Raw genomic sequence first — 16,710 nt, forward strand, 5'->3', positions numbered from 1 at the left:
AACTCCATTGATTTCTACTCTAATTTTTGTTTATTTTCCTCTGCTTACTTTGGATTTAATTTGCTCTTCATTTAATAGTTTCTTAAGATAGAAACATAGATTATCGATTTTAGGTTTTTTTTCTCCCTTATAGGTGTATTCAGTGCTATAATCTTCCTTCTAAGCACTGTTTCCATTGCATCCCACAAATTTTGGTAATGTGTGTTGTCACTTCTATTTAGTTGAAAATATTTAAAAATTTCTATTGAAATTTCTTCTTTGAATCATGTGTTACTTAGAAGTGTGTTGTTTAACCTCCATGTATTTTGGGATTTCCCAGTTATCTTTCTGTTATTGATTTCTAGTTTAATTCCATGGTGGTCTGAGAGCACACATTGTATGATTTCTATTCTTTTAGATTTGTCAAGATGTGTTTTATGGCCCAGAATGTAGTCTGTTTTGGTGAATATTCCATGTGAGCTTGAGAAGAATGTGAACTCTGCTATTGTTGGATAAAGTAATCTTTAGATGTTAATTATATCCAGTTGATCAATGGTGTTGATTCCTATGTCCTTACTGATTTTCTGTCTGCTGGATTTGTTCATTTCTGAGAGAGGGGTGTTGAAGTCCTGAGTGTGTTAGTGGATTCATCTATTTCTCCTTGAAATTCTATCAGTTTTTGCCTCACATATTTTGATGCTCTGTCGTTAGGCTCATATATGTTAAGAATTGTGTGTCTTAGGGAATTGACTCTTTTATTATCATCGTGTAATGCTTTTCATTTTCCCTGATGACTTCCTATGGTTTGAAGTTTGTTTTGTCTGAAATTAATGTAGCTATTCCTATTTTCTTTTGGTTAGTGACAGTGTAGTATATTTTTTCTCCATTTATTTAACTTTTAATCTATATGTGTTTTTTAAAGTGAGATTCTTATAGACAACATATAGTTGTGTCTTATTTTTATGGTCCGTTCACAAATTCCCCTTTAATTGGTGCACTTAGATTTTCATATTCTAAGTTAATATCTAATTTATTATATCTAAATTAATATCTAAATTAATATCTAAAATATGCATCACTTTTTTCTATTTGTTATCCTTTTTCTTGTTCTTATTTTGTCTTCCACTTTTCTGACTTCTTCATTTTAATTTAGCATTTTTTATTATTTCATTTATGCCCCCTTCTAAACACATCAGTTATACTTTTTTTTTTTACTTTTTTTAGTGATTGTCTTAGAATTAACTGGATATTTAATAATTGCAAAGATTTGTTGTTGTGTGCATGTTATATGAGCAGACTGGTTTTGTAACAGATTGCCTATTTAAAAAAAATGCTTACAGGCAATAAACAAAAGAAAGAAAGAAAATGCAAAATGAAGCATGTAGGAGTGAAGGTATTTTAGTTTTGAGATTTCCCTTAAAATTTTAGTAAATAAATTTTAATAACAATGGAGGAAGAGAAATCTTAATTTTTGAACATTTGATATGTGTTGGAGATTTAATTATACTCCTCCATGCACTTTGGTGTGTTTGAAATATATTCCATAAATAAAATATTCCATAAATTGTAATTTTAAAAATCTTTCAGATTCAAGAGTACTCTACAAAGTAAGTCACAAATCTACAGATTATCTCCCCATCATATATATTATGCATAATTTGACTTTTATGACTAAGAAAAACTTTAGGTATAGATTGGTCTAGAAATGCACTCAATGCAATAGAATGAGTCAGTCTTGGGAGAGTTGCCAGTCTGGATTCATTTTCTTTGTCTGCCCAGGACATACATTAGGCTGTTATGTTCTCTGATATTGCCTGAGGTTTGAGCTAGAAAACACAGGACTATGACTGATGCTTTTCAAATTGATCTGAAATAATAAAAAGTTTAAGTTTTAAACTGTCATCTTTAGTTCAAGAATGAAGCAAGTTTTCTTTTATTGCTACAGATGAATGGCAGGGAAGGTTTAAATTTAAATCAAAACTTGTAAGAACTTAGCAAAAAAGTTAGAATCTCCTGTGCTTGCTATAATCACCATTTTTAGATGTACTTTATTTTCATTTCTTTGAAGAAGCAGGAAATGAATTGAACAAAGATTTATGCCATTTAATGTCACAGTTGATTACCAATAGAAATTGGAAGAATACAATTTTTATGACTTTATGTAAAAGTAAGCTATAATTCAGGATGAAATGGAGATTGGCTAGACAGACAGAGTTAATTTTTAAGAATATATGTTATCTTGTGAGAAATATTGAAATGAATTAAGAAAGTCAAATCTCTAAATTGTTTGGTTTAAATAATTGATCAGACTGATACTAGTCACATATATTTCTTAGACATAACTTCATTAAGCAAACTTTTCTTGAAATATTTCAAATTCATATCTCTTATTTCAGGTTCCCTCAAATTATTAAAAAAATTCATAAAATACTAAAATCTTAATGACATAATTTAGTGAATTAAGCAGTTATTATCTGCTTTTTTTATTATTTTATTATTTGTGTTTTGAACTATCTAACATGGCCAATATTAAATGTTTAGTAAACCCCTACAAATTATACTCATTCATTAATGTTGGATGTATGTAGGCATATTACTTTATCTTTCACAAAAAGATAGCCTTCCTAAGTTGATCATTCTCATCATGTTAAACAGTAAGAACCTGGTTGTGAGAGACAATCAGGAAAAAAACGTAACCACTCGAGCCTCGCATTGGGTTCTGTGCTGACAACTCAGAGCCTGGATGGAGCCTCAGATCTGTGTCTCCCTCTCTGTCTCTCCCCTGCTCATGCTCTCTCTGTCTCTCTGTCTCAAAAAATAAGAAAACATTAAAAAAAATTAAAAAGAATATATTCCCTGCCTTTTTCTCCCCTACCACCTCTGAACGATTTGGATTTTTTTGTAAATGCATTTATCCACTCACTTATTTCATAAATAGATTTGGGTGCTTACTATGTACCAGGAACAGTACTAAGATGAATTCAATTTATAAGATCTCCACTGTGCTCAGAGTTTATAGATTACTAGGAAAGATAATTGTTGAATGATTTGACATTCTTTATAATATTGTACAATTCTGTATCTATGTATTTGAACACGTTCCTTCTGCTTTAAATGCCCTTCCATATTTAGGCCACCTAACGAACTGTTCTTTATCCTTCAGGTCAAGTTGTATACTGATTACATGTCTTGTTTTATTTTTTCTAAAGCTGTCTGTGAATTTCATTCACTTGGTAATATTGTTACCTATATTTAGAAATGACACCTCCTAGCAAGCATATGCCACTTCTCTGAGAAGGTTGAAAACATGGTGTTATTTGAATTTGTGTAGCATATGTATCATCTGACTATTCTTATTCACAATAAAAGCAGATCATTTTAATATTATACTACTCATATGTCATTAAATCAGCATGTATTTAATTGAAAAATGAAGAAACTGCATAATTGAAACGCTCAGCTTCACATGATAGAGGTACAGCTATAGAAATTTATCTAAATGGAGATCTATTTTTCTCATATATCAGGAAGCCTCAGACATAAAGGAGAACAGAGCTGTTATGGCACAGTTTCTAAGGGTAGCTTTATCTTTGTTTTCCAGTGTCCTTACTCTGTTGCTTGTTGCCTTATGCTTGGAAGATAGTTGCTAAATTTATTTTTAGGAAGGAATGAAGGAAGGAAAGGAAGAAGGAAAGAGTGAAGGAAGGAAAGGAGGGAAGGAGGGATGGAGGAAGTTAAAGACAAAAAATAAAGTACCGAGTTTGATACTTTTTGTAGATATCAACAGCTTTTTGGAAGTGTTACCCAGTAAACTGAAACTTATATCTAATTGGTTAGTTATGGGTCATTTATATGAATTTAACAGCATGGGAGTCTAGAAGGCTGATTAATTTTTGCTTGGTATAGTATCATCTTGAAAAATATCAGAGTTCAATTGGGAAAAAAATGATGATATGTAGCAGGTACCTTGCTTGAAGTATCTATCATGCATAGTCTTGCAAAATAAATACACTAATTTTAATTACTTTGTGTACAAAGTTCAGATGATTTCAGCACACTCATGTACTTTCTTAATGTATGTATTTTCCAATTATATTTGATCTATATATTGTGTGGGACACTAATCTGCCTTTACCATTGTTGGTAAAATAAGTTTAGTGGCTTGTCAGAAATAAAGACTCAAAAACATTTATTGAAGTTAATTAATTAATAGATATAAATAGAAATGGGTGTAAAGAGAATAGAATAGATATAAATTTGAAATATTTCAAAAAAAGGTTATTTAATATAGTTAATTAATTAATTTGAGTAACATTTTTACAAAATTCCAGAAAGGCCAAATTGATGTTTAAATATTAGCAAATAAGTCAGAACACTGAAACTTGAACTTCCTCAGTTTAACTGTTGATGTTCCAAACATAGATTGCATATACAGTCCAAAGCATAAACTCTATGAAATGTAAAATCCTAGGAAAATACATACATACCTAGAACAGTCCATTCTTTGCTCGGGTAGAAAATTGAACCCAGGAAGATAAAATGACTTTTCTGAGTCACATTTCTAGTCAATGACAAATCTAATAGTAGAAGCATTCTGACTCTAGTTTAAAAATAAATAAATAAATAAATAAATAAATAAATAAATAAATCTTTCTATCTATAAAAGAGGGTATCATTTTCTTTTGTATAGTGCTTCACATATAAATAGACATAGTATTCAAAACAAATATTATTTAACGTGGCACTCTTTTACATGTTTTAGTTTTTTAAATAACGAATATGTAGGTAACCTAATGAAATAAGGAAATAAAAAGCATTATTTATAAATTACAAAACATTTTTTGCTGTATGGATGCAAGGTAGATAAAAAGAGATTTCTAAGGCTATAATATCGGCAGGACCTTCAGAGAATCCAGTGTGTACTTTCCTTTTTAACCCTTTGGGAAAATTGTTGCTGTAATTCAGCTGTCATGGAAAGAATAACATAACAGACAGCATTTTGGTTCCCTTTTCGAGAAATTATTGGTAAATATCATGCTCAAGAAATTTTCTCTGCTGGCAAATGTATCTTTTTTTTTTTAATTTTTTTCAACGTTTTTTATTTATTTTTGGGACAGAGAGAGAGACAGAGCATGAACGAGGGAGGGGCAGAGAGAGAGGGAGACACAGAATCGGAAACAGGCTCCAGGCTCTGAGCCATCAGCCCAGAGCCCGACGCGGGGCTCGAACTCACGGACCGCGAGATTGTGACCTGGCTGAAGTTGGACGCTTAACCGACTGCGCCACCCAGGCGCCCCTGGCAAATGTATCTTTATACCAAATGTAATTTAGCACTTAAATGTTATATATAGGCTTGCAATTTAAGAAGGAAGACGTCGCACAGCCATCTATACCCCATTATCCCTCAGCTGCACACCTGTGCTCTGTAGGAATAATGGAAAGAGAAAAAGAACAGAACAACAACAGCAAAGAGAAACAAAAGGGTCTTCGTAAGCAGGTGAGAGTTTTTAAATTTTTCTGTAGCTGGACCCTGGAGAATGTTAATGGAAGAAGCAGAGAGGAAGATGTCAGTGTGTCATGAATGCAGATTGCCTGGCCAAACCCAGAAAAGGCTCCGGGCCTCTCTTGGGCAGTTTGTTGTAGGGCCAAGGTGAGAAGGAGTGCTGAAAACAGGGGAATTGACTGAAGTTTAATAAAGAAAACAGCTGTTGTCTTTTCGGACACTGTGTAAGTGAAAAATACCATTCAGCCTAGCATTCAGCCCCAGGATAAAAAATGGTTGAGGTAGTCTCTGAAGAATCAAGCAGACCTGTGGGGACTTGCTGCTGTTCTCATCATTATAGCATTTGAGAAACTATAGTAATGGACAGCAAACCTAACTCCCTGTAAATGGAAGAAAATGCTCCTCTCATATATCAAGTTAACAATCAGCAAACTTTATGGTAGTAGCCACGTATTACACATTTAGAAGAGACTCAAAAATAGCAACAGAATAAAAATAAAATACAAAAGAAAATGAACAAAAAATTAAATCACAGAGAAATGAGAGCTAATTCTGGGAACAGACAAGAACTTAAAAACAAAACCTATCATTGGTTTTCAGAGCTTTTCAAAGCTATTGATTTCTAGAAATGATATAATCATGTTATAAAATAGGGGAGGGCATTCTTAGAATATTCTTAGAGATTAAAAATGTGGTTGCAGAATTGAAAAAAATATATATATAAGGGTCTGAATAGAATGGTAACTTTCCAAATGATAAAGATATAGTAACTCTCACTGGAAAAAAAATTCAAAAACTATAAATAATACAGGTGGGCCAGTATTCAAGTAATAAGAATTCTAGGCTGAGAGAATAGGTAAAATATATGGGATGAAGTTAACAAGGAAACGATGGAAGGAAAAATTGCACTGTTGAGAAAAAAGCCTTAAAATTGAGTGTTTACCCAGTATCAATGAAGATAAATTTTAAAATTAACACCCATACGTGCACCAGTAAAATTTCAAAGTCACAAGGGAAGGCAAAAGTAGAAGAAACATGAAGAATTTAATCCTGGACAACATGGTATAGACCTATTTTTCCCTAAACTTCCTCGCTAAGACGACTATGCAATCCCTAGAAAAGGAGTAAGAGACAATCAAAGGAGAACTCTGAGGTGGTAAGAAGGTGAGCTGGTTCAAGACCTTGGAGCAGGAAGGACAGCATAGCAGCAGGGAATCTAGGACACTGCCACTCAATAGAAGACCACCCAGACCTGATGTTTCCCTCCCCTCTATCTAGCAACAGAAAACTTCTTAGGTAGACTCCTTCTTCCCCTTGATGGAATGAGTGTTCACATGATACCAACTTTAAGGGGGATAGGTTGGGAGCTCCACCAGAAATAATCAGCCAAGGGAGGTACTCTCCTCTACCAGGCTTGAGATTTCCCTTTTCCACCAAGAGATATCAAGGAAGGTAGGCAGAGCCAATAGGAGAGAAACACTATAGCAGTAGATCTACCACTCACTGTGAAATGTCTTTGTCCCCTTGGGCCAGAAATTCTCTTCTCCTGCCCAGAGACAATAGGACAGATATGGAATAGTGGCAGGGGGTGTGGAGGGGAATGGAAGAAGGATCCCACGTTCTAACCTACTGAGAGAGATCTGGTGGCTTAGCCTGGGATAAACCCTTCTGTCCTTTCAGGCATCACCAATAAGGACCAGTGGATGCCCCAGTGGCACCAGATAAATGAAGCAGTCCAAAACAATACTACAAAAAACAGAAAACCAAATTGTCATTGGAACCACAAACCACAGAAGGGAGGCTAAGGCCTCAAGAGAGACCATGTAACTTCCTTTCCAATTTGGATGATTTTGAATTCTGCTTTCTTACCTGATTTGTCTGGCTAAGACTTTTAGTATTATGTTGAATAGAAGTTTTAAGAGTTGACATCTTTGTCTTGTTCCTCGTTTTAGAGGAAAACCCTGTTAGCTTTCCATCACTGAGTATGATGTTAGCTGTGCACTTGTCATATAAGACCTTTATTATATTGAGATACATTCCTCCAGTTTGTTGGACTTTTTATCATGAAACGATGTTGAATTTTGTCAAATGCTTTTTCTGCATCTGTCGAGATGATGATATAACTTTTTCCTTCATTCTGTTAATATGGTATATCATGTATTGATTTGTGTATGTTGAGCCATATTTTCATCTCAGGGATAAATCCCACTTGATCATGATTTGTGATCCTTTTTATGTGCTGATGAATTAAGTTTGCTAGTATTTTGTTGAGGATTTTTGCATTTATGTTTATCTGGGTTATTAGCCCTTAATATTTTTCTTGTAGTGTCCTTTTTGGTATCAGAGTAATGTTGACCTTATAAAATGAATTTGGAAATACCCCTCCTCTTCAGTTTTTAGAAGAGTTGAGAGGGATTGGAAGCAGAAGGAAGGAAATAATGAGGAACAAAAATCAATGACATGAAAATAATAAAGGAACAAAAGCAGATTCTTTTTAAAGATCAGAGAATTTGAAAAACCTCTTGCAAAACAAAAAAAAAAAGGGGAAGACACAAATTACCAATATTAGGAATGAAATGAGGGATATCTCTAGAAAACCTGCAGTCGTACAAAGCATGAGAAGGAAACAATGAAAACAGCTTTAGATACATATATTTGAAAACATAGATGAAATTGACCAATTTCTAAAATACCACAAACTACCGCAACTCACCTAATACTAATAGATAATATGGATTACCCTAAAAATATTAACTAAATTGAATTCATAATTTAAAAACTCCTCTCCTAAAATGGCAGACAACTTCCTCAAAAACCACCAACTACCAAGCTTCAAGTGAGGTACCTTAGATATCTGAGCACCCTGTACTCATTAAAAAAAGTTGAATTTCTAATGTGAGTTTGGTATCACAGGAGAATTCTACCAAACTTTAAAGGAATTAATACCAATTTTATACAATATCTTTAAAAAATAGATAAGGAGGGAATACTTCCTGATACATTTTATGAGGCATTATTACCCTTATATCAAAACCAGACCAAGTTAAAACACGCACATATGCACTCCCCCCCACACAACTGCAGTCCAATATGACTTATGAACTTAGACTTAAAACCCTCACTAAAATATTAACCGATAGAATCCAATCATATAAATAATTATACAAAGTGACTAAGTGATACTTATTCCAGGTATGCAAGGCTGGTTCAACATTTGTTTTTTCTGTGTTTTGTTTTGTTTTTATTTTTTTAATTTAAATTTTAGTTAGCATATAGTGCAATATTTGTTTCAGGTGTAGAATTCAGTAATTCATCACTTATATACAACACCCAGTGCTCATTACAAGTGTCCTCCTTAATACCCATTACCCATCTAGACCACCCCCCGCCCACCTCCTTCTATCAACCCTTAGTTTGTTCTCTATCTTTAAGAGTCTCTTGTGGTTTGTTTCCCTTTCTTCTCTCCCCCCCTTTCCCATATGTTCATTTGCTTTGTTTTTTAAATTCCATATATGAGTGAAATCATAGGGTATTGGTCTTTTCTCTGATTGACTTATTTCACTTAGCATAATACATTCTACCTCCCTCCATGTCATTGCAAATGGTACGATTTCATTCTTTTTGATGGCTGAGTAATATCCCATTTTTACATATATATATATATACACACCACATGTTCTTTATTTATTCATCAGTCAATGGACATTTGGGCTCTCTCCATAGTGTGGCTATTGTTGATAATGCTGCTATAAACATTGAGATGCATGTACCCCTTAAAATCTATATTTTTGTATCTTTTGGGTAAATATCTAATAATGCCATTGCTGGGTCATAGGGGAGTTCTTTTTTTAGTTTCCTGAGGCACCTCCATAATATTCTTGAGTGGCTACACCAGTTTACACACCCACCAACAGTTCAGTGCAAGAGGGTTCCCCTTTCTCTGTATCCTCACCAACACCTATTGTTTCTCGTGTTGTTAATTTTACTCATTCTGATATGTGTTAGGTGGTATATAATTATGATTTTTATTTGTATTTCCCTGATGATGAGTGATGTTGAGCATCTTTTCATGTGTCTGTTAGCCATCTGAATGTCTTTGGAAAAGTATCTATTCATGTCTTCTGCCCATTTCTTAACTGGGTTGTTTGTTTTTGGGGGGTTGAGTTTGGTAAATTCTTTATAGATTTTGGATACTAACCCTTTTTCAAATTTGCCAGTTGCAAATATTTTCTCCCATTCCATAGGCTACCTTTTATTTTTGTTGATTGTTTCCTTTGTTGTACAAAAGCTTTTTATCTTGATGAAGTCCCAATAGTTCATGTTTGCTTTTATATTCCTTACCTCTGGAGATGTTGTCTAGTAAGAAGTTGCTGTGGCTGAGGTAAAAGGGTTGCTGCCAAAATCTGGGATTTTGATGGTTTCCTATCTAAATTTAGGTCTTTCATCCATTCTGCTTTTATTTTGTGTATGGTATAAGAAAGTGGTCCAGTTTCTTTCTTCTGCATGTTGTAGTCCAGTTTTCCCAACACCAGTTTTTGAAGAGACTGTCTTTTTTCCATTGTATATTCTTTCCTTCTTTGTCGAAGATTAGTTGACCATATAGTTGTGGGTCCATTTCTGGGTTTTCTATTCTTTTTCATTGATCTGAGTGTCAGTTTTTATGCCAGTACCATACTTTCTTGATGATTAAACGTTGTAATACAGCTTGAAGTCTGGAATTGTGATGCCTCCAGGTGTGCTTTTCTTTTTCAGGATTGCTTTGAATAGTAAGAGTCTTTTGTGGTTCCATACAAATTTTAGGATTGTTTGTGCCAGCTCTGTGAAAAATGCTGGTGGTATTTGAATAGGGACTGAATTGAATGTCTGTATTGTTTTTGGCAGTATAGACATCTTCACAATGTTTGTTCTTCCAATCCATGAGTATGAAATGCTTTTCCATTTCTTTGTGTCATCTTCAACTTGTTTCATAAGTGTTGTGTAGTTTTCAGAGTATAGATCTTTTACCTCTTTTGCTAGGTTTATTCCTAGGTATCCAATTGTTTTTGGGGCAATTGCAAATGGGATCAATTCCTCGATTTCTTTTTATTCTGCCCAGTTATTGGGGGCACCCAAGTATATAAATCAATTAACAACAAATATAAATAAACTCATTGATAATAATACACTAATAGTAGGGGATTTTAACACCCCACTTACAATGATGGGCAGATCATCTAAGCAGAAAATTAACAAAGAAACAATGGCTTTGAATGACACACTAGACCAGATGGACTTAACAGATATATTCAGAACATTTCATCCTAAAACAGCAGAATACACATTCTTTTTGTGTACACATGGAACATTTTCCACAATAGATCACATAAAGGAACACAAATCAGCCCTCAACAAGTACAAAAAAGATCAAGATCATACCATGCATATTTTCAGAATACAAGGTTATGAATATTGAAGTCTACCACAAGAAAAAAAAATTGGTTCAACATTTGAAAATTAGTGTGTAATCCATTAACAAGCATTAATAAGAGTAACAAGGGGGAGAAATCATATGATCTACAGTAGACAAAGTAATGCCTCCTCCCCAAAGATCTCTATGTTCTAATTCCCAAATTTATGAATAAATTAACTTATATGGAAAAGGGAGCTTTGAAGGTGTGATTACATTAATGATTTTGATGCGGAGATCATCCTGGACTATTGAGTAGGACCAATAGAATCTCATGAATCTTTATGAAGTTGAGGTAGGAAGATCAAAGTTGGAGAATAAAGTGTGATCATGGAAGCAAAGGTAGGACAAGCAGAGAGACAGAGACAGAGAGACTGAGAGAGAGATAAGAGAGAAGTTGAAAGAGAGATTTGATTATGCTGTTCTGCTGATATTGAAGATAGTGGAAGAGGCCATGAGCTAAGAAATACAAGAGACCTCTAGAAGCTGGAACTGCAAGACAACATCTTTTTTCTTTGTGTTTCCAGAATGAAAACTCTCTGCTGACAAATTGTTTTAAGACCCCTGAATTTTAGAACTCTGAGGTAATAAATGCATACTGTTTTCAGCAAACAAGTTTATGGATATGTTATAGCAGCAATTTGACAAAATTCCATATTCATCTGTGATTAAACTTCTAGCCATTTAGGAATACAGGGGAATTAACTTGAAAGAAAAAGAAAGAAAGAAAGAAAGAAAGAAAGAAAGAAAGAAAGAAAGAAAGAAAGAAAGAAAGAAAGAAAGAAAGAAAGAAAGATTTAAATTAAAAAATAAATGTATCTCTACTTGTGGATAACATAATTGTCTACATAGAAAATCCTAAGCATTCTACAAATAACTCGTAGCACCAAGAAATCAGGTTAATAAGGCTGCGGGAGGCAAGATAAACACACAAATATCAATGGCATTTCTGTTTACTCACAATGAATATGTGGAAACAGAAATTAAAACACTATGCAGGGGCATCTGGGTGGCTCAGTTGATTAACCATCCAACTTTGGCTCAGGTCATGATCTTACATTTCATGGGTTTGAGCCCCATATTGAGCTATCTGCTGTCAGTACAGAGCCTGCTTCAAATCCTCTGTTTCCCTTACTATCTGCCCCTAGCCCCTCTCTCTCACTCAACAAAACAAAACAAAACAACACAGAACAAAACAAAACAAAGCAAAACAAACCACTGTGCCATTTATAACCACTCCAAAGAAAATGGCTTAGATATACACTTAATATAACAAAACATTACAAGATACACGTTCAGAAAATTAAAAAATGCCAATGAAAGAAATCAAAGAAGACTCAGTAAATGTAGAGATAAGTGGTGTTCATGAATTGGACACGTTAAATATGTCAGTTCTTCCCTAATGGGACCATAGGTTTAACGCAAATCCTATCAAAATCCCTGCAAGGTTTTTGTAGATATAGACAATTTTGTTCTTAATTCAGATGAATTCCTAGGCCCCAGATTAGCTAAAATATCTTGTGATGAAGAAGAAACTTGGAAGGAATTACTCTAGATAATATTAAAGTTTAATATATAGCTATAATAATTAAGACAGTATATTACTGATGGAGGGATGGTCACATAAATCAGTAGAGCAGAAATGTATCCACATAAGACACTCAATTGATTTTTAACACAAGTGGAAAACAATTTAATTGAGGAAAGAAAGCCTCAACAAATGTTCCTGAAGCAATTTGACATCCATAGGCAAAAGAAGAAACCGCAAGTTAAATCCCATACCTTAAACAAAAAACATCTCAACTTGGAATGCAGATTTAAATGTAAAACATAAAAATAGAGACTTAAAAAGTAATAGAATATTTTTGTGATCTCGGGCTTTGCAAAGAGTTTTTACATTTTATAATAGGATAATCCATAAAAGGAAAAATTGAATAAAAAAATTGGACCTCATCAAAATTAAAAAAAAAAAATTGGCTCTGTGAATGCCCATGTGAAGAAAATGAAAAGAAAAGCTACAGACTGGGAAAACATATCTGCAAATCATGTATCCAACAGAGCACGAATATCTAGAATATATAGAAATCCAAAAACTTACCATAAAAAAATCCAGTATGAAAATGGACAAAAGTGGGGCCCCTGAGTGGTTCAGTTGGTTGAATGTCCAACTCTTGATTTTGGGTCAGGCCATGATCCCATGGTCAGTTGTGAGATCAAGTCCTGCATTGGGCATGGAGCCTACTTCAGATTCTCTGTCTCCCGCTCACTCTGCCCTCCCCTGCTCTCTCCCTCTCTCTCTCTTCCATAAATAAATAAATAAATTAATTAATTAATTAATTAAAATGGACAAAAGAAATGAACATGCTTACCATTGAAAACAATATACAGATGATAAATAGCATGTGAAAACATGTTCTGCATCATTAGTTCATTATAGAAATGCAAATTAAAGCCATGATGAGCCCTCACCTAGGCATATTGAGATGCCTAAAGTAAGAAATAAAGACACCGCCAAATAATGATATGGATATTGGATTGCTCATACTTTGCTCGTGGCCACGTAAAATGGTACAACCAATCTAGAACACAGTTAATAGAGTCTAAAAAAAGTAAACATGCTGGTACCATTTGACCCAGGACTTGTATCCAGGGACATTTTTCCCACAGAAAGGAAAATTTATGCTTACACAAAATACCTTGATTCAAATGTTAATAGCAGCTTTATTTGCAATAGCAAAGAAGGAGTCCAGATATCCTTCAGCAGATGAATGGTTAATCACAACTAGATAAAGGAACAACCTACTGACACACAAGGAACTTGGATGAATCTTCAGGGAATTATGGTTAATGAAGAAGTCAATCCTAAAAGAGTACATACTGTATGATTCTATTTATATAACATTTTAAAAATGGTAAAGTTTTAGAGGACAGATTAGTAGTGTCCAGAAACTTGGGACAGGAGCACTAGAGGTAGAAGGAAGTTGTGTTTATAAAATCACAGTAGGAAAGGTACTTGTAGCATTGGAACTATTCAGTATCTTGACTATGGAGGTGGAAGCAGGAATCTACACAGGTGATATAATGGTATAGAATTTAATGCAAACATATACACACACAGAAGTATGAGTAAAACAGGAGAAATCTGAATATGATTGGTGGATTATATCAATGCCCATATTCTGGTTGTGATATTATAGCATAGTTTTGCAAAATGTTACTATTGTGGAAATAGGTAAAGTGTGCAAAACTTTTCTGCGTTATTTTTACAATTTCATGTGAGTCTATAATTATCTCAATAAAATAGTAACAGAAAATTCAGAAACCCTTATAAAAAAAAACAATGGAATGAGTACCACTCAAATCTCACAGATTAAATGACTTTTTAATAATGTTATTGATTTATTTCCAGCCAAAGAATAATCAAGCCTGAAGTCAAAATAAATATATTTTCAGACATGCAAGACCATACAGATCTTTCTTGTGTCCCTTTCAGAAGGTAGCTGACAATAAACGATAAGAAAACAATGCCCCCCAAAAAGGAAGATTGAGATTCCAGTAAATCTAAAAGACGCTCATGTGAAGAATTTTGGAACATGTCAAGAAAGTAATTAGTTCAGTTCAAAACTTCAGGTCTCTAGAAGAGATGTTTCTGAGACAGAAAATGGACCTCATTCAATAAGAAACATTATTTTAAGGCTAGATAAATGTGAATTGGATAAGAAGTTACATTACTTGTATTTTGGGGGTCATTAAGAAATGAAAGCTTTTCAGTAATTTCAGTAAAACAAAACTCTTGATTTACATTTCAAGCAAACTAGCATGTGGCATTGTTTTATAGAACTGAAGGGTATGGTAAGCAAATGCATTTGACCTTGATGCTAGGGACCTTTTGTATTTATTATATGGAGTATTCATTCCTAATCAGGTTCTCATTATATAACTACTAAACTTTCTGAAGTTTATTAGTCTTTGACAGTATTAAAGACATCTTTAAGTTGAATTTTTAATCATGTCCCCTGTAAACTGTATAATTTTAGTACATGTGAGAACAAAGATAATAAAAGTGTTTATTTCTTTCAAAGTTCTAATTAAGATAACCTTTGATTGCAGCTGAACTGAATTACTAAGAATTTGTCATATTAAATGTATTTTTTATTCACTATAATCACTAACATTTTATAATAAAATGTAATATTTCAAACCCAGTAATAACCAGTGGGTCAAAATGGTTATCTATTATTTCTACAAAATGTATTTCCTTCTTAGAAATGAATGGGAGTTTGCAAGTCACATTAATTAGGTGTGATTGTTTATCTGGATGACAATATGCTGGACATTTTAATAGGTTCAGAGAAATCTGTGAGCATCATGTAATAGTCATATAATGAAAAAGCCAAGCTGATATGAGGAAGGGAATTGTGGATGGTAGAAAATGAGCTATTAAAATAGAAAAACGCAGCTGGCAAAGAAGCAAATAGAAAACATTAAACTGACGAGCAATTTCTCAACCTTGGGAATAGGGTCAGGATGAAAAATGTTACTACAATGGAATCGTCCCTTAACTATTACATTTGCAGTTTTCCTGTAATGAGTGAGAAATCCTTATCAAGGAAAAGCAATTACTGAAGAATGTACCTTCTGGGAAGCAAATTTATAAGGTGAACACACTTAACCTAGAGATTAAATCTTAAAAAAAAAAAAAAAGATCACTAAGGTTCTCACAAAACACTGACATTTTATTGGTTGCCAGAAGTTGCTGACAGGTCGTTAATAACAATAGCAAGTGTTGAAAAGAGTGTCAAGCTTCCTGTTAACCAGTCCATGTGGTTGTCAATTTTAAAGATTCATTTTATTGTGTGTACACATTACTAGATAAAACCAGCAAGTGAGTCGGTTTTGTCTAACTCCTGCCCCACTTTGGCTTCAGAAAATGCACTGATATTTCTATTCAGCTCTGTACTAATGCACCAGACTCTTTCCTGAAACATTAATCAGCCACAGCCAGAACGAAAATCAATATAACCCTGAAACATAGCTCCGGATACCAAAAATAAGTGTGAAAAAAAGACAGAGCACGCAGCATCTTTCTCAATGTTTTGGAGAATTGTGCTAGCATTGCAAAGTGCAACTGTTCTTTTTTCCCTCTGTAAACAGCTACGGATATGAATTTTATATGACATTTTCAATGCTAGGTGATGTATTCCCCAAACAATATTATTAAAGGCTGAGTCTCTGTCGTCTACTGGCTGTTATTTATGATTGTTGCTTTGTGGCAAACAAAACACCAAACACAAATAAATAATGCTGTGCTCTGTATGCGCTTTCCCCTTCAGTGTAAAAAGCAAAAATATACATTTTGGGTTTTGCTCAGGAAAGGGGTTTATTCATGTAAAACAATATTCCTTTCAAGAGGGTGTGTAAGGAAATAAAACTAAGCTAGGCAATAACTTCTGTTGTATGAACTAATTGATTCAGCTGATAAAAAATAATGTGGGGCTTGACAGATGGAAAGGGATTCATTGCAACTGAATAAAGAAGCCAAACCTTTTTCCTTCTCTCTCTGTCTCTCCCTCTGTCACACACACAAGCCTTTTAAATACAAAAGAGAATGTGTGAAACCCCAATTATGTGATGATTTTAAATTATTTTAATTGGCAGTTAATTTCAAAGTTGTTTATTCATCTGTACTAGGTTCCTTTTTAAATAAATATGTGATGTCCTTAAATAATGGTAGATCTAACTTTATCACTTAGTGTTTTTTTTTAAAAAAGCAAAAATAGTG

This window comes from Felis catus, chromosome B4 (genome assembly GCF_018350175.1).
Source record: "Felis catus isolate Fca126 chromosome B4, F.catus_Fca126_mat1.0, whole genome shotgun sequence".
Classification (NCBI taxonomy): Eukaryota; Metazoa; Chordata; class Mammalia; order Carnivora; family Felidae; genus Felis; species Felis catus.